At 37.9% G+C, this 26,012-nt stretch overlaps 1 pseudogene; it reads left to right on the plus strand.

The window, feature by feature from the left end:
- LOC109678663 (YTH domain-containing family protein 3-like) overlaps positions 1 to 26,012 on the plus strand; it is a 160,873-nt pseudogene that overhangs the window by 41,459 nt on the left and 93,402 nt on the right.

Consider the following 26,012-nt stretch of genomic DNA (forward strand, 5'->3'; position numbering starts at 1 on the left):
GTCTTGCTAATTATTGCCTAGGATGGCCTCAAACTACAGTCCTCCTGATCTCTGCCTCTGGAGAAGCTGAAATTATAGGCATTAGCCACCATACCCCACTGAATAAGGAGATTTTAGTTCACACTATAAAGAATGGAAAGTCAGAGTGGTTTTAGAAGAGAAGAATGATATGGTATGAAATTTATAACAGTCAGATGCTCCTGGAAACAGTGAGATGGTGCCCTGGAAAAGCAAGACAATGAAATTAGGATACCAGTGAGAAATCTCTAAAAAAATGAGTAAGAAAAGAAGAAGATATAAGCTAGGGCAGCAATGGTAGGACTTAAAGGGAAATGGAATTTACATATTCCAGAAATAGACAATCTTGGGAAACTTGTGAATTGATTTGGATGTGGGTAAGGAGATAAATACAATTTTGAAGATGAAGCTGCCAGATGAGTTAGTTTTAAGACACTCAGAGTCAATATACTAGCAGGCTTTGCATTTGGAAAGGCCCTGTGGAACTGGACATCTAGCTCTGAACTGTGGAGAAACATCAGGGTGGGATACAGATTTGGAGACCATAAGATCAGAGCCAATACTAAGAACAGTGGAAGGGGAAGGGATGGTCCAGACAGACATTAAGGAGAAAGGAGAGCAGAGGGCTAAGAGGAGGAGCTTTCCAGGGAGGGGAGAGTCAGGGGTTGACGGAAAGGAGGTAAGGCAGGAATAGAAGATGAAGGCTTGGTGATGGCTGTTCTGATTTTTTAAATAAGAAGAGATTTTCATAGGGCTAAGGAAGGAAGAGAGGCAGAGGGATAAGAATGCTGAATGAATAAAATAGGTTAGAATGATTGAATTGACAAGCATATGTCAGAGGGGTTATAGAGACAAGAACTGTGGGGTAATCTTAAACTACAAAGGTGTGGGTGGAATATAAATATATTAAATATACATATATAATATAATATATACATACATATATAATATAATATATATATGTAATGTATCCCAGAAGAAAATATGAAAGATGAGAGATACCTTTAAGAGGATATAAGGGGTTTTGAGACATATTTGTTAATTTTTCAGGTTTGTAAAGGGAAGGCAGATTTGAGATATCGGGAGTAGCTGGTGTCTGGAGACATAAGATGACAAATAAGAGATTACAGAACAGAAAACCAAGGAAGTAATTTTATGGAATGATTGGACCAGAAGAATATAATAGGAGAGAAATTATGAAAATGAAGGAAAGAAAATGATAACACTGAAGAAAAAAGGGAAGAAAAAAAAGAAAGGAATATCTATCTTTAGAGACAGGTGGTAGAGAACGGTCAGTATCTGCTTGTAGTTCTTTTTACTAGTACTCCAGTATTTTTTTTAATATATTTGCTCTCTGTCCCTTAATCTAGAAGTTGCTTCATTTTTAAAGATGCTAATGTGGTAAGATTTATAGGTAGTGATTAACGAAAACTTTTTGTTATTTACTTGGTCTGCATAGTAGCTTGTTGCTATAAAATTTTATTGCAATGCAATTATGTTCATTCATTTACATATTATCTATGACTACTTTTTCTACAAATGCAGAATTGAGTAGATTTCAGTACAATTGAGATGCCACAGTACCATAAAATGTGTATTAAATTTCTCTATAGAGAAAAACATTTGCCATATCCTATGGAACAGCTCAAGGCTGTGCATCAGTAAACACAGTAATGCAGCTTATACACTCATGGAGCTTTGTTTAGTGAAGCATTCATTTTCAGTAATGATGGAAATTTTTATGTCACTGAGCAATTGTAGATGAAATGTGATACATTGAAAAGCAATATCAACCTAATTCCAGCCCATCAGGAGTTGATGGTAAAAGCCAAAAAATAAACCCTGTTTGAAGACTCAAGGCTTAACAAGTCCCCATGGTATTGATGGGTTTGTTGGTTTCCATATGGTTTTCCACATCCACATCTGTAGACAGTATCCTTTCCCCCTTATAAAACCTAGCCTAAAAGAGTCCATGCATCTTTGCAGTACTGCTGGATGGCAGATGATAGGATACAAGGTGTTCTTCATCAGTTTCTAAAGACTCAAAAAAAGTCCATGTGAATAGATGTACACCATTGACTTTTAAATTACACCCTAGCAGAGAAAATGTAGACTAACTGAATTATGGCAATTGGAAAAGAGACAGTAGCTGCCTCATTCCATTAAATGACCTGAGAAGAATAGAGAAGGAGGGAGAGGAAAGAAAAAATTCCTGTCTCAGTGTATCAGGTGCTCCTCAACTTTAATGAGTTCTATTTGTCTTTAAAAAATAACTGGCCCAGAGTGCTTTCATTTTATAATCCTTGGGAATTAAACACAGACAAACTTTGCTTAACGTAGGCATGTCTAGATCAAAGAAGGATGATGGTTATTGTATTCTAATTCTCAAATATTGCCACCATATATCAAAATCAGGTAACTAATAAGTTGCTGAAGTGGCAATCTGTGGATGATATCCCAGCTTGAGACAAAAATAGTGAGAAATATCTCCATCAAGAAAGCACAATCAAGCTGGGTTTAGGTGGCTCATGGCTATAATCCTAGCTACTTGGGAGGCAGAGATGGGGAGAATTGTCATTCGAGGCCAGGGACAAATAGTTCATGAGATCTCATCTCCAAAATAATGAGCAAAATACACTGGAGATGTGGCTCAACTGGTAGAGCACTTGCTTTGCAAGTATGAAACCCTGAGTTCAAACCCCAGCCCCACCAAAAAAGAAAGGTAGTATGAATGAATGAGTGAATGGAAAAAGAAAACACACAGTTAGGGTTTGTTTGTCTTCTGTAACTGTCTTTATATTCTAATTTCTGAATTAATAGTTTGTTGAAATAAAAACTTCTGATATGGAGCTATGATTGTGGCCACATACCAAATTATGTCAGAATTCTGTGTTTTTCCGTGTTAATGATTTCCGTATTAGCAGTCCAGAAAGATGAAGTTGGGAATAAAAGAGGCCAGGTAGAGTTTGCTGAGGGGTGCATGATACCAAAGATGGGGCATATTTTAATCCTATATTTTTGATATGTTCCTAGTTTTTTGGAATTAATTCAAACCAAAGGGCTCAGTTAATTTGCTTCCTGCCATACACTCACAGCACAGACAAATGAAGATAAATTTATCCTGTGAAGAACCATGGAGAATTGCAGTTGCCTGGAGACTGAATACATATGAATGTTCCAATGTTCCATGTGGCTTCTTCAAGATATGGGGCTGTTTGCATTCAGAGGAAAGATGCTAAGATGAGGTACAATCTTTTAAGTTCCCAGAAATACTAAGGAACACATGAGCACCCAACATGGCTGCACTGGGAATGAGCGATGTTTGTCCAAACACATTTACTCCTTTTCAACAGAACAATATAGCAGGTGTATGTGTAACTGGTTTTTATTTTGATAGTTAATATTACACAAATGGTGCTCCTGCTAAAGAACTGAAGCCATGTATTCCTATCTATGAAGATGTGTGATTCATGATAACTGGAGGAGAATACATTATTTATGCGTGTCTGTATTTCAGTCAAATAATATGTGCATGGAGAATTAAGCTTATGGGTTTTCCTTTGGTTTTCACTCTTTTGTGTGTGTTATTGTGTTGTGCTCCTTGCTTGTCTGTACTTTATATAAACAAAACTTCTATAAAGCTTTCTTCCAGTGGAGAGTCAGGGAGACCTTTGTAAATGTCTTACCTGATGGCATTGAAAGGGAACCTGGCACTGAACACAGAGCTTAACCTATTTCTTCTGGAAACAAACAGTAGGGGAAGTTGAATATGAGATTGTAGTTTGTGTTCTACTAATTAATAAAAATCAAATCCTTATTGTCTTATGTATAATTCATAAATTAACCCAAGCCAGAAAGGATGAGAAAATGGAAGGATTTGGTGTAGAAAGTCAGAACTATCACAAGATTCTGAATTTGAGAGACATATTTCTATGAGGTTTCCATATGTGATGCTTCATGGACTACCTTATAATATATGTAAGAATTAAGGTTGCTTATATAATACTGTATACTATTCGCTTAAGATTTTGATGCATTTTAAGATGTGAATGATGGTCTAATAGCATAACATTCTGTGAAGTTGTAGTATGTAATATAAAGTGAACTTTATGTAATATCTAAACAGAGAAGGTTTTATTTTCTGATGGAAAGATTACAGGACTGGACAACAACATAGCTATATTGTAAAATTATTTTACCATGTATAATCTGTACAGCTTCTGTTTGAATGTCATGGTTCACCTTTCCTATAAGGGGAGAACGATAATAATTCTAGTTTGTATATATTTAGTTAGCATAAAAAATTAATGAAGAAAATTTTCTGTAACAAAGAGAAGCATTATAGAAAAGAAATCATTTGTTGAATTATTATGATATATCATGAAATCTAACCAACTTTATAATTAGTCTAGAATGTACTTATATTCCTTCTGTTATTACAGCAATGCATTCATTTTATTCCACATAAAACATAAAACAAACAAAGGATGACAACTATATTACTAAATTTTCTTTCCAGATGGTTTGAAAACACCGAAGGCACACATGACAAAGTTTGGTCTTTTAAAAAGAACTTAAAAATTTATCACCTCTCTTTTGTGTTATAAAACTTGTTTTTCATGCTTTTCTTTGGATCCTTTGGCTGAGAATGCTGGGAGAGGAAAATGCACAGATTTTAAAAAGTGCTTTCTTCTTTCTCATCCACCTAGTGTTGAATGCCTGCCTCTCCCTCTAACTCTTTTCCTAGTTGATTTCAGATTAGCATAGCAATATATTTGGCATACCAAAATTTTCTGGCACAAGTGGACAGCCAGCAGCTCATTTTTCAAGGCTTTACAGTCTGTTTTCTGCTTTAAGCTGCTCCAAGAGTTAGTTCTCCTTCTCAATGTTTTCATAATTAGCTGATCCCAAATTTTCATAATTTGTAAACACAGTGAAATGGCCAGCAGACAGTACAGTAAAAGTGGAGAGGGGGAAAAAGATCAGCTTCCTTAAACCATTTACTTTTGACTTGGGAGAAAGCTGGGCCGGTGCCCATCGCAGTTAAAGGTTCAGGCACACTACTTGAAAGTGATTTTTCTTGAGGTGTCACTGCCACACACAGCTACCATGTGTTCTTTCTTGGCTCTGGCTGGTTTTACTGGATGTCCCAAACTCTGAAGACTGTACGCCCTCCCCAGGTTTACATCCATTCTTCTCCGCCAAGGTGAGGGCGGCACAAGCTACAGGTTTTCCTTTCTACCCTCTCAGGGAGAAAGATGGGTTGAAGATAAGCCATCTTCCAGCTCAGTGCGCCTTGGTATTTCGCCTGGAGCCCAGGACGCACATAGCACAGCAGCGCAGCGTAGTGGAAAACAAGCCTTCATTGGCGACACATTGAAGCTGCCAGACGTCGGTGCCCCATCCCGTGTCCCTAGGCCAGGCGGCTCGCTGACCAACTGGCATTTGGAGCAAGTGCAAGAAAGATGGAAAAAAATCACAAAGGATCAAAAATGTGCTCTGGACAGAGTGAGGAGGGGAAAAAAAAAAAAAAACAAACAAAAAACCGAGAAGAGTCAAATTGAGAAGTCCTGTAGACGTTGGGGCGGAGTATGGAAGCCTGCAAGCAAGAAGCCAGCGACTGTCTGTTGAGTAACATGGCATACTTTCTAGGAAGATAGTGACAGCATGTGAATCAATCATAAACTGCAATTTACGTTTTTCTCTAATGTCCTTTAATTCAAGTCAAGGTTCTGAATATGAGTTCAAGTACAGGAAACGTTTCTCTGACTTTGCGTCTATACTGCTTTTGGCAAGCAGGATCAAACAGGATGTTCATGAAAGGAATTCTGTTATATTCTGTAGTCTATAGGCAAAGAATCCCAGAAAGGGAATCAGTGATTCCATCTGTTGGAGGGATTATGGGAGATTTGAATGATCTACCTTGTACCTTTTCCTGCATTTTTTCTGTATTTAATATGATCTATTTAATTGAAATATATAGAAAGACACTGATGAGCTGAGTACCAGTGGCTCACATCTGCGATCAAACAACTTGGGAGACTTAGTTTGAGAGGATCACTGATTGAGGCTAGCCCGGGCAAAAAAAGTTAAGGAAACCCTATCTCAAGTAAGCGCTGGGTGTGGTGGTGCATGTCAGTCATCCTAAGCTAAGAGGGAGGCTGAGATCAATAGGAGGATCACAGTTTCAAGCCAGCCTGGGGGAAAAAAGTTTGGAAGACCCCATCTCGATGGAAAAAAATGCTGAGTGTGATGTCATTGTTGTCCCACCAATGACAATAGGAGGATCATGGTCCAGACTGGTCTTGGCAAAAATGTGAGACCCTAACTCCAAAAATGATCAGAGCAAAAAGAGCTGGAAGTTTGGCTCAAGTGGGTAGAGCACCTGTCTAGAAAGTGTGAAGTCCTGAGTTCAAACCAATACCACCAAAAAAGTAAAATGATGATGTTCTTCAAAAGGATTTTTAAAAGCTCAAAGTCCTACAACTTTAGGATTAAGTAATTTCTCCCCACCTCTCAAGGCTTATGGGAATTTTCTTTGTCTTTTGTCCCTCTCATTGTCTGGACCTGTTGCATAAAAATACATGAGATTTTGATGTTTAAAAGCAGGGCTGCCGAGACTGAGCAGTGATATCAGATAAAGGCTAGCAATCAATATTAAGCCCATCTAAGCTTCTTTTTCTTCTGTCCTTAGAGATGTGACCGTCACTTCCCATCAGAACCAAAGGACAAAGAAGCTGCACCTGAGCTTCTCAGGGAACAGAGGTGGAGGGGGGCGTGGAGAACAGAGTTGGAGGGCATCATGGGAGTGGCTGGCAGTTACACCATTCCACCATCACGAGGAGTGAAGTGTTTGTATAAATTCTATTTTGTCTGATATCAATATTGCTAAGTTACTAATTTATTTTCACTCCAAATAATGTGTGAATTTCTCACAGATACTCTTTTTTCTTTGCCAACTTGGAAGACTGCATTTCTCATTGGGTATTTGTCCATACACACACACACACACACACACACATATACAGACAAATACAGACACTTAACTCTTTACCTAATGTATCATTTATCATCTATCATCTATTTATCTATCTCTCTTCTTATTGCTTTATGTTTGGTGATATTAGGGTTTGAACTCACGGCCTCATGATTGCTAAGTAGGCACTGTACCACTTGAGCCACCCCAAATCCAGCCCACCTTGCTTTTTTTTTTTTTTTCAAATAGGGTCTTACTTTTGCCTTGTGTGAACTTAAACCACAATCCTCCTACCTTGTCCTGTGTAATTGGGGTGACAGGCATGTGCCACCACTCCCAGCTTATTTGTTGAGTTGGGATCTTGCTAACTTTTTGCCCTGACTGACTTTGAACCTCTACCTCTTGGGTACCTGGGATTGCAGGTCTGCACCACCATGCCTGGCATATGTAATATATATATATATATGTATATATATATATATATATACACATATATGCGCAAATTTATATATATATATGTTTAGCTTTTTTCTAGAAATGTTATTCAGTTGCTTTCATTATCTCGAATATGACCAGAGCCTCAGCTCACTTCAGCTGTGTTTTTAACACCTCTCCATATCAACTGGATGAGATCTAGAGTTGTAGTTTTAATTTGTTTAATGCAATATCAATATAATTGCTTTGTAATTTATTTTCTTCCTATTTTATGATAACTGGTAAAGTCTTATTTCTTTTTGTTCTGATTTTTAAGTGCTTAAATCAATACTATTATTATTTTATTAATGTTGCATGCATTTAAAATATATACGAAGACTTTTATTCTGCTAATTTTGTTTTGGGAATTGTTAGCCTCTGGATATAATGCTAGCTGACTTTGATTACTTCTTGAAATTTCATCCTTCTGATTTCCATATCATTGATGTTTTTTCAAAATGTTAGTCCAGTCTGAAACACACACACACACACACACACACACACACACACAAAACAATTTAATAGTTAATTGTGGCTTTTAAATCACATTTACTGAGTTTTGCTCATTTTTATTTCTTACATCTGGCTTCATATCTTGAATTCTTTTTTCTGAAGAGTGTACTTTAGTGACTTGAAAAAATCTTTATAGGTATTTATATCTGACAATGTCCATAGTTTTGCCTCCATTTTTATGAAATGATGGTTCTTTTGAGAAGACTCTGTCTTTTCTCTTTAATATTTTTGCTTTCCTTCTTGCACTCTTACTGTTGAGTCTGATACGTCTATCTGAAGTGTTTATTTATTTTCTTCTGAAGCTAGTGTGTACATTTAGTCTGAGGATTCATATATTTATTTTTCTAAATCTGGAGAATTCTTTCTATTGTGTCTGCAAAACTTTCTTCTTCCCTATTCTCATTTTATCTTCCATGTGGTTTAACTTCTTTCATATTTTTAATCATCTCTTTGTGCTTTAGGTATTACTTACTATTTACTAATTCTTTCTTTTTGCAGTGCTTGGGGTCAAACCCAGGGTGGCTAATTTTTTTAAAAAGTAGATAAAGAATAAACTTTACCCTGTGTAGTAAATTAGATTTATTTCATTTCATGATATTTCTTCTTTTTATGATTTTAATTGTATCATTTTTATAGTCATCTTCTTTTGATTCATATCTGCCTCATTTTACATAAAAATTCTCTTCGTGTGAGTGTTTTTCACTTTTGTATGGTTGAAGATCTTATGCATATTTCTGTGAAAGTATTTTCAGACTTCTTCATTTGGACTCTTGTACAGTGTGAATTTTCTTGATTACAGTGTTTGTGGATAATCTTTCTTAATGTAAACATTAGGTTTTGAAGTTTTAGACGGTATTAGTTAGTGATGTTTTTTGTTTACTGTCTCTGGATCCCCTGATCCTGACTTTTAGTTCTAAGAACTAAAACTTAAAAACTTAAGGTTTTGCCCTAGGGGGTGATACTGATTGTGGTGGAGTGAGCAGGTGGTTTGACCAGGTCCTTGACTTTCTCTGTGCTTGGTTCTCTCCTAACCCTCTCCCCCTGCAGCTTTCTACCTACTGCAGTCCCAGGCTGTAATCAGCCTCTTCTGGTGGATGGAACCCCATGCAAAGCACTGGTTGTGTACCTTTTATCTGGCACCAGCTCCCTCAACAAATGAGAGACTCGTGTCTCTATTAAACTGTAAGAATTAAACTTGAGCACAACGCTGCTATTTAACTCCAGGAGCTCAGTGGGGCTGGTTATTTATCCTCTGCTCACTGCAGTGTATTTCTGTTCTATTTCTAGTTCATAGAAATGTTTCTCTAACATGGGAACATCCCTATACTTTTTATATTTTCCTTTAATATTGTCATTGATTACTGTGATGTAGTTGGAACACTTGTAGAAAACAGGTTCTTTGTGTTGTGAGGCCTGGAAGTCAAAGCCTGTCATATTTGTCATTGTCATAATCACCTACCTTGGACTGAGTCATGAGGTCCTCTGTGCCCTGGTGCAGTTTCAGTTAAATGGTGGAGTTAAAAAACAGACTATGATGTTCTCTGAACTTCCTTTACAACATTACTTTCTTTCCCCAGAACTACAGTGTTTGCCTGACTATAATATGACCTTCTGTGTCCCTGGCTGCTCCATTAGACTTTGAGCAACCCAAGGCCTGTAGTGCATGTCCCCTCTACCTACCAAGATACTTGGCAAGCAAATGTCAATCTTGATGGGCTCAATGAGCAAATGAATGAAGGGAAGAAGAATTAATAAGTCCAGAGATGGGACGGTAAATGAGTCCAGATTCTTTTTTCTCAGTTTTCTCACGTCTTTCTCTTTGTCCTATTTTATCTCTATTTCCCTTGTCAAATGATCCAGAGTATTCTAGAACCTTCCAATCATTGCTCTATATTCCTTAACTTAAAAACAGAATGAGTTGGTGACATCTCTGTGTAACTTCTCAAATCTATTTATTTGAAATTTGAATCCTCTTTTCAACTCTAGTCTTACATCTCAAATTCAGTACCTATTTCACTTAAATGATATTGTGTCAATGTATCACATTCATCAAGTCTAAGAGGGCTTTCCTGAAATCAGCTGCTTGCTCATGGCTTCCGATTGTCCATCAGTGGCACTCCTCTCTGTCAGCTGTACCCAAACTATCAGACCACCTTCAGACACCGACTCCAAGTTTCACAGATAACCATTGTACTTTCTTGAATACAAAACTGCATAATAATAATTTCAACAATGCATTAGTAGCAGCTAAACTTCTGACAAATATTCCCTCAGGATGTATATGAGGGAACTGAAACACAGAATAAGAAGCTTAGATCAGTCTTTTTTATAAGAAGATTAGTGTAATTGTAAGAGTTTTCTAATTGTTCCCAACTATAGTCATGGAATAGCCTACCCAGTTGGGTATTTTATACTCAAGGCATGGCAGATCCACTCAAAAATGGAAGCTTGTTTGATGAGAGGTATCTGTTCATTTCTGGATCAACAGTTTGCACAGTTTTATTTTCAAATGTGCAAAATAACCAACGTTCTCCAACAGGGTGAGACATACATTTATTTGTATAGTATAGAGAGGGCTTGAGGCTGCTCTGGGTCCTAGTAATTGTACTCAGTTTTGCTGTCAATACTAAAAGGTCATCATACTTTCTTTAAATTTTGTTTTATTATTTCTTGTTAAAACAATGAGTCATCAGGTCTGAGCACTGAGAAGTTTTTGTCTCCATTATAGATGTGCTACTGAACCAAAGTTCTATCTACAGACTATGCATCTATTTTCTTCCCACCATAGCCCTTAATTCTTCCTACAGAGAATTGCTCTGAAGTTCTCTTCATTAAAGTCTAATGAGTAACTTAAAGGTAGATATTTCTTTATATCATCAATATATTAGCAGTCCACAGAATTTTCAAAAACTGGGAAATTACAGATCTCTAGAAAATTTCTGATAAACCAAGACATAGCACATTAAATATGGAGGTCCTCACAAGTCCTTGGAGGAGGATATCTGAGTGGCCATACATCCAGTGCATTATCAGTAAATGAGGCTAATACCTGGGTCCCTTTGAAATGAGTCATATTATCAGTCCTGTAGTCTTTATGAATGTAAATTTTTTTGTCCATATGAGTCTACTATGTGTTCCAAGACATGCTGACCTATAGAGTCATAACTTGTCTGTTGGTGGTTCTGAAGTCACCTCTGAGCCACATGGTAAAGGAGGTTCAGAACAGTGGGAGACATTATGCCCATGGCTAAAACCTGGCCACTGAGAAATTAGAATTCAGCAATTCTTGACATCAAGAATCATATTGGCACACTAAGGTGACATCCCAGCCCCATCCCTGATGGTAAGGTGATCCAAAGGAAGTGCTGGTGTTTTTACAATTTGGCACCCTTACTAGACTCTTGACTCTTGAACCACTAGATCAGTGGTTCTCAAACTTTAGTTTACATTGGAGGAATTTTCAGGTCTTGTGAAAGCACAGAGTGCTGGGATCCATCTCTAGTTTTTGATCCGTTGTATCTGGAGTGGCCGGAGGATTACATATTTAACAAATTTCCAACTGCTGCTGATGCTGCTGGTTTGGAGACTCCACTTTGGGAACCTGATCTAGCATACAGGTAAATTTCTTGCAATGGCAGGGATCAAAAAGCCCCTACAACTCCTGTCCCATGTGCTTTGCCTCATGTTTCTTGTTTTGCTCAGAAATCTTTTTTATAGCACGTTCTCGCACCACTTAATTTTTTCTTTCTTTCCAAAGCTCAGTTATCTTCAATGAAAGTTTAGTCGCTTGATCTTACTCAATGTTATCCTCCACATTCATGCCAAAATGTTTTTTGTCTAAAATACATAGCTGATAATTTCCCTAATTAAAAGTTCTTCAAGATGTTCCATCTGCTTCGAATATGTTATAAAGTCAGCCTCCTACTTATCTCTTCAGCTTCTTAACTTTTACCTTATTAGCTAATATGGTATCATCTATAAACAATAAAAGTAGCTGAATCAGTTAGCTCTTCATGCATAATTCACCATTCTAAATCTCAGTGGCTTAAAACAATAAACATTTATTTATTTATTTGTTTGTTTATTTGTTTATTTTGTTCATTTCTTCACATATGCATACATTGTTTGGGTCATTTCTCCACTCTGTCCCCCTCCCCCACCCTCCCCCTTTCCCCTTCTCAGTTTCAGGCAAGTCCTGTTCTGCCCTTGTGACTGATTTTGTTGAAGAAAAGACATAAGCATAATAAGAAAGACAAAGCGTTTTTGCTAGTTGAGTTAAGGATAGCTATACAGAAAGATTCCTGCTATTGCTCTCATGTACCCATGTGTTACAATGACATTTATTGTTTATGACTCTATGGGCCATTTGGTTAGATTCTCTCATCTTAGCTGGGCTCACCTTTATGTCTGTGGTCAGCTGTGGTTGAGTATGCAGCTCTGCTGATCTTGGCTTGGTTCTGTCATGTTTGGGTGTCGGCTCACTGTAGACTCGTCTAGAATGGCCTCAGCTGAAACAATTTGAGTCTTGTTATATGGTCTTTCATTATCTATGGATTGGCTTGGGCTGATAGCCACTGCAGTGGTATCATTCTGAGAGGGAACAGAGACACTCAAGGTCTCCTGTGGTCTAGGCTCAGAACCAGCACACCATTACTTTTGTCACATTCTATTGGATAAAGCAGTTCTTGTAGCTAGAATGGGCAGATCCTGTAATGTTGCAAGGCAAGACCATGAATCTAGGATTAATTGGGACCATCAATGCAATCAATGTGCCACAATAAACAAAGCAAAATTTTCATTAACGTTACACACATTAATTATCTCACAAGAGACAAAGCCAAGATACAGTGTAGACTACAGAACTGGTTGGCTAAATGACTCAACATTGTTGTCAAGGACGCAGACACTTTCCAGCGTTCCTCTCAGCTATTCTCAGTCTATTGGTTCATCCTCAGGCTGGCTCATTTCAAGGTCTCAAATGACTATCAACAATAATTTTAGAAATATGTTTTAGTGTTTGTATTTGGTGAATTCTGTTATCCAAGAGCTCAGAGAAAGCTTCTCTTTGTGTTACGTTGGTAAAAACTAACTTATGTCTGTGTCCAAATGAGTCACCTGCATTATTATACTGCAAGGAAACACATACATACCAAAAGTGGATTGAACAATTGAGGACATTCATTAATAACTCATTTAAGTCTACAGTTAGGGCAGTTCTGGGATAGGTTCCTCAGGTCAATAATGTCGTAAGAAAGTCAAACTCTTGCCATTGTTTCCTCTTTCATTCTCATTGTTGACTTTCTCTTTCTTCATGCCACAACTCTACTACTCAAAGCAGTATGTCTTTAGACAGTATCCAAATATGGGAAGAAAGAATTTGGGGGAAGAGAGCTATCCTTATCCTCTTCTCTCTCTCCTCCTCTCCCCATATTTCTCTCTCTGTCTCTAGTAAGAAGAAAATTCTATCTCTCTGTAAAAAAGGTCCATACAACTTTGACATTCATGCAATTGAGCTAACTGTGCAATGGAGGGTGTGGATAGTTCTTTTTTCATTACTAGAGGGCAAAAGAGATATTTCTTAAAAGCAGAAATTACTGATAAATCAAAACATGGATTTCATTTGGAAAATGTTTTCAGGCCAAAATATGTGTTCCTGTTCTGTTACTGAGTGACATGTGGGAGAGACCAAACATGTACCCTAAGAAGTCAAGTGCACAGTTTGAAGTTAGCCCTTGCACCACCCTCTTGCAGGGGACCGTTCCTCTGATAGATCGTGCATGTAGAATTATCTGGTACCAGAAAACCAGTGCACCGAACACTAGCTACCCTTGCCTGGGCTCTATATGAAGTGGCTTTATGTTTGATGTATCATTCTGCTATCATTTATGATATATCCTTTTATTGATTGATGTAAACTTCTGTTCTCAGACTGCCTGTCCTTTAAAAAGAATCATAAATTAACTCCTCTTTGTTCTACAACTGAGTCATTGAATGAGTATGTTACTCCTTCCACATTTCCAAGCGTCTAAGAGAGCCTCTGCTCAACTTAGAGGACCAAACCATCAAAGGATCAATTCAGGGACACAGGGGTCATCAAATTGCCCAGCATATTAAAAGCATGGAAAAATACAAGATAGAGTTTGGGGCATGTTGCAAAGATTTGCAATAATGACGTGATGATTTTTAACAACGTATAGATGCATCAACTTCTAAACAGTGTCCTCAATTTTGTCTGGTTGGTGCCTTTAAAAACAAAAAAAGCCCAACTTAGGAAAAACATTGAGAACTGTCTGGCTAAGAGCATGTTACCAGACACTCCATCTTGCTTATTTTCCTCTAATGGAAGATAAATGATGGGCTATGAGTCATCCATCAGCATTCACTATCCTAAGCTCCACGATCAAATGCTGCCTTTCAGGTTGGAGAGGCATGTGGTGCAGGAGGACAGGCAGAAAAGCCTGGAAACCAGGGGTACCTGAAGGTCATTGCATTCCTTCCTGTTGTTCACTAAGCCAGAGCTTCCTTTTTGAGGGGGCTGTGATTTCGGCCTCTTCATTTAGGAGCTTAGTGAACAACAGGAATGATTAGTTCACTTCCCAGTCAGAGTTTATTGTTGCAGGAATGGTTTTAATATACCCAGGATTTTGGCTTTGGCTTTTGCTTTGAAACTCCAGCAAGTCTTGAATTGCTCATTGAATCGATGTTGAGAAACAACTCAAAGATGAAGCTAATAACTGGCAAGAGTCCCAATCATTGTGTCATTATGGTCATTAATTAGGGCAAGGGTAGTGTGGGGAAAGTTTGTGATTTGAATCACTTGCTTGCTGGTCTTTTCTAGCGGGAGGAGTCATATTTTTCTGCAGGTACAGATAGAGATTGCGTTAGCAAGCAGAAATGATGCATCTTGGAGAAGATATTTTGTTTCTTGATCTGCATGTTGAATGCAACCTCCATTGTATCAATGAGCCAAATACTTAATGTAAGAAAACCTTTATGGAAAGTGTACAGTAAATTAAATTTCTGCACCACATATTCCACTTTCTTTATAAGTAACTAGAGGCTAATGCCACTAGTAGTCTGGAGGGTGGCCTGCTCTATTCTATTGTAGAAAGAAAAACTTGTTAGTGCCCTTAAAAGGGCCCTGTCACTGTGACCTATGTGTCTTAAAAACTTAGCTTTTTATTCCATATATGTGTGTGTGTGTGTGTGTGTATATATAAATGTTTTTCATATAAACGAAATACAAGTGTATGTATACATATGTATTTATATTGTTCTTTGTGAGATGGGCTTCATATACCTATATATGTATATAAGAAAAAGTATACTTTGGCAGTACTGGGTCTGAATTCAGGGCATTGTCTTTCTAGGCAGGTGCTCTACCGCTTCACCCACATACCCAGCCATTTTTTTGTGTTAGTTAATTTTTAGATAGAGGCTCTCATTTTTGCAAAGGTTGGCCTAGACTGTATTTCTCCTTCTTATGCCTCCCATGTAGCTAGTACCACAGTGAGAAGCCACTATGCTTGGCTTGTTGGTTGAGATGGGGGTCTCAATAACTTTCCTGCTGAGTTGGCCTCATATGCAACCCTCCGAACCTCTGCCTCCTGAGTAGCTGGGATTACAGTGTGTGCCACTGCACCAGGCCCTCTTACATACTTCTTAATTTACAGAAAGTTCCAAGTCTTCCCAGTGCAGATTTGCAATACACTTATTTGAACATAATGTTAGGCAGCGAGTGTCTGCCAGTTCTTGTTTTTCTTTTGGGTATGTCCACGGTGACCTGATGCATGGGACAGCATTGTGCTCTAATCTTTTGGTTCACTGTGGAAGAGGAGATTGTTATTCTTTTCAAGATGAGTTACTCTTGGGCGGAAATAGTACCACGGAAGGGAGCTTCAGTAGATACTGAGATGTGTGACAATGTAGCACGAGCAAAACCACATTACTAAAGGTCTGAACACCTTTATTTTGTGAGATGAGCTTCAATTTTTAAGTCTCTGATCTCACACTTGGGAACTCCTGTTTTTTCACTTTGTATCCCTATGAAATGACAGCCTGTAGCATACAGTTCCTGATGGTAGTTCTGACAAGCAATGTCCTTCTGGTTTCCCTTTGTAACACATCTACACGGAAGTCCCAGGAGATTTTTAAATTGAAAATTCTGGTGCACGCAGGGCGTGGTGGTGTTGTCTGATATGTCTTAATGACAATGGAGTGTGTGGGAGTGATCGTACAGGGCATCTCTCTTCAGCTACTCAGAGTGCCAGGACTGCTCACCACACCCTGTCTTGGTTTGGAAACTCTTCACAGAACAAGATCATCTCAGGCCAAGGCCTAAATGAGTCCCCTTCTCTAAGTAAAAAATTATATGTGAAACCAAATCTACTCCCATGTCTTAGAGTCGGGCCAACTGGGTATAGACAGGGAATCCAGCCTCCAACATGAAGCCAGTTTTCTCTGTAGGTGGGATTGGTCATTCAGAGCTGCTTAGCATGGGAAGAGAGCAGAGGTCTGTGCTTGGCAGGGCATCCAGAAACACTGCATTTCCCAACTGTGTTTTGGGAATTACTTCCTGATTTTTGTTAGCATTAATGCCTCTTTCCACCTACATTTACAGATAGATTAATATGTACTGGTCATAGTAATATCTGAGAAACTCAGCTCCATCCATGGCATTTTCCTGTTAAAGAAGAAATGTGTGTGTGTGTGTGTGTGTGTGAGTGTGAAAGAATAAGAGAGAGAGAGAGAGAGATTACTTGATATATATAAAATCTTCAGAAGTAAACACCTAGCAGAAGCTAGAGTGACTAAATTCACCTCTCATTCTACCATGTTCCCTTTCTCATTCATTAGGAACTGATGTTTAAAATTTGGATTTTTGTAGATATTTCTTTAATTTTGTGTTAATTTCATCTGTACAGACTTTCCTTGGGAAAAAAAGGCATGGTATTCAAAATTGATCAGCTAAAAATAAGATTACTGGGTTTCTAGCTTAATGATAGTAGCAAGATTGTCTCAGACCTGGATTTCTTTGGTGAAGCAGATTGTCTAACATAATTGTCGGGGTGATGGCATAATTATTAAGAAAATGTCATCGTGGGGGGTAGGGTAATTTTTACATTTTTGTCTTGTTGCTAAAGACAGCTGTTTCCTCTCCCCATGTACCCAAGATAATCATTAACTCTTTTAGCATATTATTTCAATATCTAACAGTATATCTCTAATTAAAGTTTGATAATATCAATATTTTTTGGCTTTCCAATTCTAAGAATTATCTCTTCAACTCCCACAGTAGAAAATGGGAATTTGGCTATTCTTTTTCTTACCAGCTAGGCTGTAAGAATCTGGGGAATTCTTACTGGGGAATAAGGAATGATTGTTTTCCTTTATAATTTTCTTTGTTTCTCTCTTTTGTTTTGTGGTTATCATTAATTAATAATCATTAAAGTCAAATCTATGTATAATTATAGACATTTAACAATGGCATCTTATCATACATCTGAAAGTGTTTTGACCCTCTTTTCTCACTATTGAGAATTTAGTAAGATGTATAAATTTTCATTTTTTTTTTTATTTTGGAAGATATTTCTCCACAGTCTTTTGTTATTTAGCAGTATGTACTATTAAAAAAGTCTATCAATGTAGATTCCAGAACATTCATGTAAGACCCAATTTTTCTTAGTCCAAATCTATGAGATCCTTTGTTGGTTTCAAGTGTTGGCACTTCACGATGGCATATCTTGGGAGGAGTCAAATTTCATCCACTGGCCTGTGGACAATCTTTGATTCTTTAAATTTTAAACATATCTCCTTCTGGGATAGAGTCTAGATGAATTTATCTGATTATTTCCTTTCTACACTTCCTACCATTTTAGTTGTTTGCTGTTTTTATTTTCATAAATTTATCTTCAGACTTCATCTTGAAGTTAAGAAATTCTTCTCTTGTATTTCTAATTTCAAAAGCTCTTTTAAATCTTTTTTATTCTCTGGTAGAACCTTTTCCTCCATTATTCTTTTCTTTCTTTCTTTTTTTGGTGGTACTAAAGTTTGAACTCGGGGCCTCATACTTGCAAGGCAGGTGCTCTACCACTTAAGCATTAGCCTTGTTATTCTTTTCTAGGTATACTTTTCTTTTTTATCTCTTTGAAACTATTAAGATTTTTGCTCCAACACCTGATGCTATTTTTTGCTTGTTTTTCTCTCTTTCTTACTCCCCTCTGTCTTTGTAAAAATATAACTATTTTTCAAATATCTAGGATTTGTTGATCATGGTATTCCTGTATAATTCTGATGAGATAATTTCCTTGTGCAATCCAAAGACATTACTTTAAATCTTCCCTCTTGGGACATTCAGATTTCCCAGAATTTTAAATTCATATACGTATATGTGTGTGTGTACATATGTATATATATGTGTGTGTATAAATGTATATATATGTGTGTGTGTGTGTGTGTGTGTGTGTGTGTATACATATTGGCAGCACTGGGGTTTGAAATCAGGGACTACACTTGCTAGACAGGCACTTTTACTGCTTGAGCCACTCTGCCAGCCCTTTTGTGTTTTGTTTTTGTTTTTTGAGGTAAGGTCTTGCAAATTATTTGCTGGGGTCTGGCTTTGAACCACAATCCTTCCAATCTCTGCTTCCTGAGTAGCTAGAATTATAAGCATGAGCCTCTGGTGTCCAGCAAGACTTCTGGCTTTCAATGTTACAGAATATAGGTCATGAAGAAAGTTGGGGATGCTTCTTTACTGGTGTCCTGCCTCTCTGTGTAGAGTTTTTTCTATGCTGCTCTTGCTAGAACCTAATTTTCAAGTCTTCTGTTGGGGTGGGAGATAGAAACTTGCCTTTCTGCATATAGAGATATAACTTCCTCTCTCTGGGTAATTCTGGAGTTGGGGAGAAAGTTCTGCATTTTTTAAACCAGATTTCCAAACAATCTTTTTTGCCCACCTTTACCCTAGGTGCTGCCAAGTCTGAACTTTGAAGACACTGTATAGTCAATGAAACTGCTTTTGTGCCTCTTGCTCTGTCATTTTAGGATTCAGATTTCTTTGGTTTGTCAAACTGATTACCACTCATTTAGCTACTTTCCAGCCTAAACAACTGAGCTCTTGTCTTTTCATCTGTTCTTTCTTCCCTTATGGGATGATTTCAGTCATTAAAGTATTTCATTCATTGTTATTTTCTTCACGACATAGTAACCCTAATAATAATATCAATATTTATAGTTACCTGTAATGTTGATTCAGGTTCTCTAAAAAAGCAGATGTGTCAAGGTAAAACTAGATAGAAAAGAGGTTTATTGGAACAAATAGATACATGAAAGTTTAAAGAGGAGAAACAAGGACAGGAGAGAAGAATCTTCAGAGGTGAAGGGTGTTTTACACTTGTGTGAGAAGGAAGGAAGGAGATTTGAGTAGGCAGAGCCCTGCCTGAAACATGGCCCTGAGAAAAACTTGGCCAGGCTTTTGGATAATCCCAACACAAAGATTACTCATTAAAAGAGTCCCATATTGGGCAGAAATAGTCTTGTCCTTGTACCTGTGCTATGCTTAATCATTGGTCAAGAGAAGCCAAAGGTAAGTGAGCCTGTGAAGTGATGTGGTACACTACAAAGATGCAGCAGATGGAAGCTCTTTTCTAACTACACTCCTCATAGCAGAGTGTTGCTTGAAGTAGTAGCTGGTCAGGCCAGGTCCATGGCCACCATAACTCTCTTACATGAAAAAAGCAACAACTGAGTGATAAATTTATGTAGAAGAAAGCATTAGTTACAATCTCAGTTCAAAGATTGAGTGACTTCATAAAAAAAATAGAAATTTATTTCTCACAGTCTGGAGGCTGAAAGTTCAAGAATAGGGTGCCATCGTTGTCAGGTTTTGTTGAAGACTTTTCCAGGTTGCAAATGGCTAACTTATGGGTGTTTCCTTACATTGTGGAAAGAAAGTGAACTGGGTTTCTACTTCTTCTCCTATAAAGACACTAATCTCATTCATGAGGGCCTTTCTCATCACATAGGTTAAATTTCGACATATGAGAATTTGGGGGACCCAGTCTTTCAGTCTATAACAGTTCTTATTCAGTAATTTTTTTAAAAAGCAATGACAATATCTTTTCTTGAAAAACATATAATTGGTTTAGGAGAATGACCATGGAACACTAGAATTTGCCAGGCAAGCTCTTGTTGAAACCTCATTTAATTCCATAGCAAAAATAGAACATCAATAGCCCATTGCCCAAATCATGACACAAACAATTCGGTAATGTGTTATGAGTATGCATCTTCACTCCTCCGTTGCCAACATTGTCCATTTTCTGGACTGTCTAATTACTACCCAACATGTCTTTCTTCTTCTTCTGTCTATCTACCATCCAGCATTCACCTGGGGTCACTTTCTTCTTTTAAATGCAAGGTCTTTCTTTCCCCTTTTTTCCCTCTTTCTCTGTTCTTTTTTTCTCCACCTCGTTTTCTTCCTTCCCTCCCTCCTTCCTCCCTCCCTCTCTTTCCTCCTTCCTTCCTTCTCAGCTTCCTTCCTTCCTTTCTCCTCTTTCTCTTTTTCTTTCCTTCTCTTTCTCTTTGTTCTCACTTTATTTCTTTCTCTCTTTCTCTTTTTTTCTGACTTTTTCTTCTTTCCATCTCTTTCTTCTTCTTTTCTCTTTTTTTCCTTCTTTCTCCCTTGGTTTCTCTCTGTCCCTCTCATTTTCTCTTTCTTCCATTCTTTTTCCTTACTTCTCTCTGTGTGTCTTTCTCTGTTCTTCCTTTCTCTCATTCTCTTTCTTTCTCCTTTTTCTTTCTTGCTCTCTTTCTTGTCTTTCTCTTTCTTCTCTTTTTTCTTCTTTCTCTCTTTTTTCCTGTCTGTCTTGCTTTTCTCTTTTTTTCTTTCCTTCTTTCTTTTGTTCTCTGTCTCTTTCTTTCTTTCACAGGGTCTTGCTGAATTAGCAAGGTTGGCCTGGAACTCATGATTCTCCTGCCTTAGCCTCCAGAATGCTGGGATTAAAGGCATGAACCACCATGCCCAGCTGAATATACACATTCAAAAACAGAATCAGATCCTGTCATTTTTTCTTAAGTGCTCTGTTACTTAAAGCAATATCATTAGTGATATCTAGCCTCTTTATGAGCCTCACAAGTCCCATTGATCTGGCAAATGACAACCTCACCAAAAACTGTTCTTCCTTTCCTCCATGTATGCTCTTCTTCCTTCCTGGTCCCGGGTTGGTCCATCCCTTCTGCAGAGTTTTATGCTTACTTTTCTTTGATCTAGAATGCCCTTTCTCTGCTCTGTCCACTGTTGTTGCCTTCCCATTCCTTATAACATATTTCAAATGCTGTTAAATTTGCATACACTTCATTTGGAATGTTTATAACTTGAGGCAGAACCAAGACTCCAACTTTTGTGATTAGCTCGGGACACTCTTACCACTTATAGTCAGATGTCTGTCAACAGCTGCTTAAACTAAGCAGGGCCAGTGTTTGCTTTCTTGGAAAAGTTGAGAGAACAGGAGAAAGATTAAAGAAGCTCTCCTATCTTGGGTCCCTTCTGTCAACAGGTTAGTCAAATGCCTCCTTTGTAAATGCAAATCATCGTGCACACTGGTAGAGTGCTATATGAGAAGACATTGATGTTTGGAGAGATGCCCAAATAAAAATGAATTGCTTTCAATGTGTTATGTGTTTGATTTTTAAAATTGCAGTTAAATGTGTATCTAGGCTGCTTTCAGACCAGTGCCCCATAGGAAAGTACCTTAGATACAGTGGTTTTCAATGTATTGTCTTAAATTGAAATGTAAACATCAAAAGCACAGAATACCTATGTAGATAACTATGTTCCAATTTTGTGGTACTCTGCCTATCACAAATAGTGGGTAAAGTGTAGTGGTTCATTTTGTTTTCAAAATCTAGTCCTTAGGAAGAGTTGAAGATTGCTTGCGAGGTGGTAAGTAAAGTAATAGATAGGAGTGTGCCCAATATTAGACTGATTATGAAATGTAAATGCTGTATTGATTAGCTACACCAGGCATTGACAAACTTTTGAGAAATTTCAGAGAGCGTGGCCTTTAGACTATGCAAACTTTACAGTTGTCACATCTTTTGTTCCATCTGGCCCTACTCTCCCCTTCCTCTTCATTCTACTGTTTTATTACTTATGCTTTTTTTTTTTGCTATTACAAAACAACAATATAGCTAATATGCAATGTAAGGTATTAGGATGTTACAATGAATCTTCCCTGAACATCTACCCTAATAAAAATGGAAAAAGAGAAATAATTGCCATTTTAATCCCTAAGAAGACATGTTTAATATTTTTGCCAATATTTGGAATGTCAAGGTATGGAAAAACTGAAGTCTCATTGATGGTCATTTCTGATAACATTAGTCATTCCCTTACTGCAGGATCCAGTAAGTTTACCCTTAGGTTTTTCTCCACAAGAAATGGGAACAGTTAAACACAAAAATACTCTGTTAAGTATGTTAAAACGGGTGAATTCACAAGATTCAAAACTGGAAACAGCTCAAATGCACATCAAGATGTAAATGAGTTAACAAATTGTGGTTTTGTTCACATAGTGGACTACAACTCAGCAGCCAAAAGGCTGAGTCTTGCTGTGACATGCAACAACATAGATACATTTCAAACTCCTCACTGAAAGAAGTCAGATTCAAAATGTGGCATGCTGTATAATTACATATTCCATGAAAGAACAAGTAGAGAATTTTTTAGACTTTGTAGGCCATGCATGCGATCTTTGCTACAACCAATGAACTCTGCCATTGTAGCATGAAAGCAGCCACAGATGGCACATAAACCAATGAGCATGGTTGTGCTATCATAAAACTATTTTTGGCTACTGAAATTTTATTTAATAAGCATTTCAAGTATCATGAAATACTCTTCTCCCCCTATCAAATGAACATGTAAAAACTATTTTTAGCTTTGAGATTCCCAAATAGATAGTTTTGGACTAAAATTTGCAAATACTTTGTTGTAGACAATAAATCTATTCTAATATAAATGTCAGGAGATACATAGATAGACACCTGATTCAGGGATGGGGAAGGCTGATGGCAAAGGGGCACAAGGATAATTTTGGGTGCTGATAGAAGTGTTTGTATCTTGAGTAGATTAGGGGTTACATAAGATGTATATTTGTTAAAAATTGCCTACTGTTCACCTAAAAATTGCTTTTTAGTGTGAAAATTAAACCTCCATAAAACAATGAAGAGGATTTTTCAAAAAAGTAAACTGAACTATAACTAGAGGTAAATGTATTAATTTTACCCCACTACTCCCAGAAAACTTTCACTAGTTTGACAAATACTATACATAATATTGAGGGTGAATTATGTGGTAATAGAATTTGTTTTTATTTGGAAATATTTTGGTGTAGGAAACTTGAAGGCAAAGAAAAGAATTAACTGATTCCTGAGTCCCTGCCTTGTTAGTTGACTCTAGAGTTTCATGCTCCAATTGAACCAGCAAGAAATATTACATTTTTTTTGGTTTATTTATTCATTTATTCATATGTGCATACATTGTTTGGGTCATCTCTCTGCCCCGCCTCCCTCGCTTCCGGCAGAACCTGTTCTGCCTTCCTCTCCAATTTTGTTGAAGAGAAGACATAAGCAACAATAAGAAAGACATAGTGTTTTTGCTGGTTTGAGATAAAGATAGCTATATAGAGAGATTCCTAGCATTGCTTCCATGCACAAGTGTATTACAACCCGAGTTGATTCATCTCTACCAGACCTCTTCACTACTTGATTTAGAACCCTAAAAAAGAGCTGCTGGTCTGATCACCATTGTGATAATATAAAATCATGGAAATGTGCATAGAAATTAGAGAATCCAAAATATATTTCAAGATGCAAAGATGGCGGCTAGAAGGAGGAAGCAGAAAGCGAGCCTCCTATAGTGAAATCTTGGAGAGATGCTGGAGACACTTTGCAGGCATAATCACTAAGAAGAGGCATAACTTTTACCCCTCCACACCTCCAGCCAGCGCAGAGCATCTCCACTTCACGTTAAATGGAGAAACCAGGAGGGCCCCTGGGCCGCCAGTCGCCCGCGCCCAGACGGCTTGGGAAGACGCAGACCAGGTGAGCTTCACAGTACCGCAGTACTCCCACAGACAAGCCTGGGCCAGAGCAGCATAGCCCCCTGGACAGACTGACCTCCACCCAGGGTAAAAAGAGAAACTGAGTAATAAGCAATAAGAACAAATAAGACACATGGGAAAGAGGGTGGGGCACACTAGGCGCCGAAGATTGGGGGAAGGGAATCCTTCCCAGGACTGTAAATAAACAAGCTGACGGGCCAGAGAGGCTCTGGCTGGAGCGGGGGCGCGGGCCCAGCAACCAGGAGTGGGAAAGCTGGTGAGAGTGGCGGTGGGAGGAAAACTCCACAGGAGAGGGGGGAAGACCCACTTCCCACATGAACTGTAAATAAACACGCAGGCCTGACAACGCGGGTGCAGTGTCACCTTCCCCAGTGTGCTTAGAAAGGGGAAAGCTTGTAGCAGAGGCTCCCACAGAGGAGAACTCTGAGCAAACAAAGCCTGTGGGGCCAGGTGAATGCTAAGCTCACCCCAGAGATCTGCATAAATAACACCTCCAGCAACAGCAGGCTGACAGCAATGGGCAGGCAAGCTACAGCTGCAGATACCATTCTCAGAACTGTCTCCAGACTCTTTTTTTTTCTTTTTCTCCCTGCCTTTGATGAGAGAACAACCAAATTACACCTGCAAGTGGAAAAACTTACTGAAACTGTATTGCATTTGAACTTGGGACACTTCGTGGGGTTTTTTTTTTTTGAGCATGTTTGTGTAGTTTTGTTCTACTTTATGTGTCCCCTTTGATGAGACAACTACAGAACAACATCTGAGGCACCATCTCCAGGATTGGAGACTGAGACGGACACCCAAATTATTAAGACTGAAACTTCATTGCATTTGAACATGGAGGTTTTTTGGTTTTTTGGTTTTTTTTTTAATTTTCTATTTTCCATTTTATTTTAATTCATTTTTATATATAGATATTTCTTTCATTTACTTATTTTTTATTTTTATTCCTATCTATTTTTTTTATTTTTGATTTTCAGTCCTCTCTCTGTCTCTCTAATGTCTGTTCAGCTTACTGTCAATTAGTACAAAGCACTCCCTGTTTATACCTTTGAAACTTTCTTGTCTAAAACCTTGCTCTGCTTTCTCCCTCTTGTCTGTGTATTTGTTTTCTCCTTTTCTTTAACTTCTTGCTTTCCATCTCAGCTCACCCTTCCATTCTAAATATTACCATTGTTATTATTACAAGCTAGAAAATACTTAATTGCACACAGCACAGGGACAGTAACAACACCAAAGACAATGATGGGAAGACAGAAAAAACAGGGAAACCAGTTTCCCCACAGCAAAAACTTAGTACAGGAACCAGAGGGGAATGAAGAGAACAGAATCTCAGATCCAGACTCCAACAAAATGAAGATAAACTATGCCAAAGGACCCAATGAAGCCCACAAGAATAATTTAAAAGAAGACATACTACAGGTACTCAATGAGAATTTTATAGAGATGATACTGGATAGGGTCAACCAAAATATACAGGAGACACTCAAGAAATTCCAAGACAACAAAAACAGAGAATTTGAAAACACAAAAAAAGAAATAAAGGAAACCATAGAAGCACTGTATAAACACCAAAGTGAAACAGAGAACACGATGAATAAATGGATAAATGAACTCAGGACAAAAATGGACAACATTAAAGAGGAAACCACCCAGGATATGGAAAACCTCAGAAAAAAGAACGAAACAGAACTGCAAAACAGAATGGAAGGCCAATCCAGCAGAATAGAACAAACAGAAGACAGAATCTCAGAACTTGAAGATGAAATGGTAATGAAAGGAAAAACTGAAGAACTATTAATTAAACAACTCAAGACCTGTGAAAAGAAAATGCAAGAACTCACTGACTCCATCAAAAGACCAAACTTGAGAATCATGTGCATCGAAGAAGGAGAAGAGGTGCAAGC

Source organism: Castor canadensis, chromosome 11 (genome assembly GCF_047511655.1).
Source record: "Castor canadensis chromosome 11, mCasCan1.hap1v2, whole genome shotgun sequence".
In the NCBI taxonomy this organism is placed as follows: Eukaryota; Metazoa; Chordata; class Mammalia; order Rodentia; family Castoridae; genus Castor; species Castor canadensis.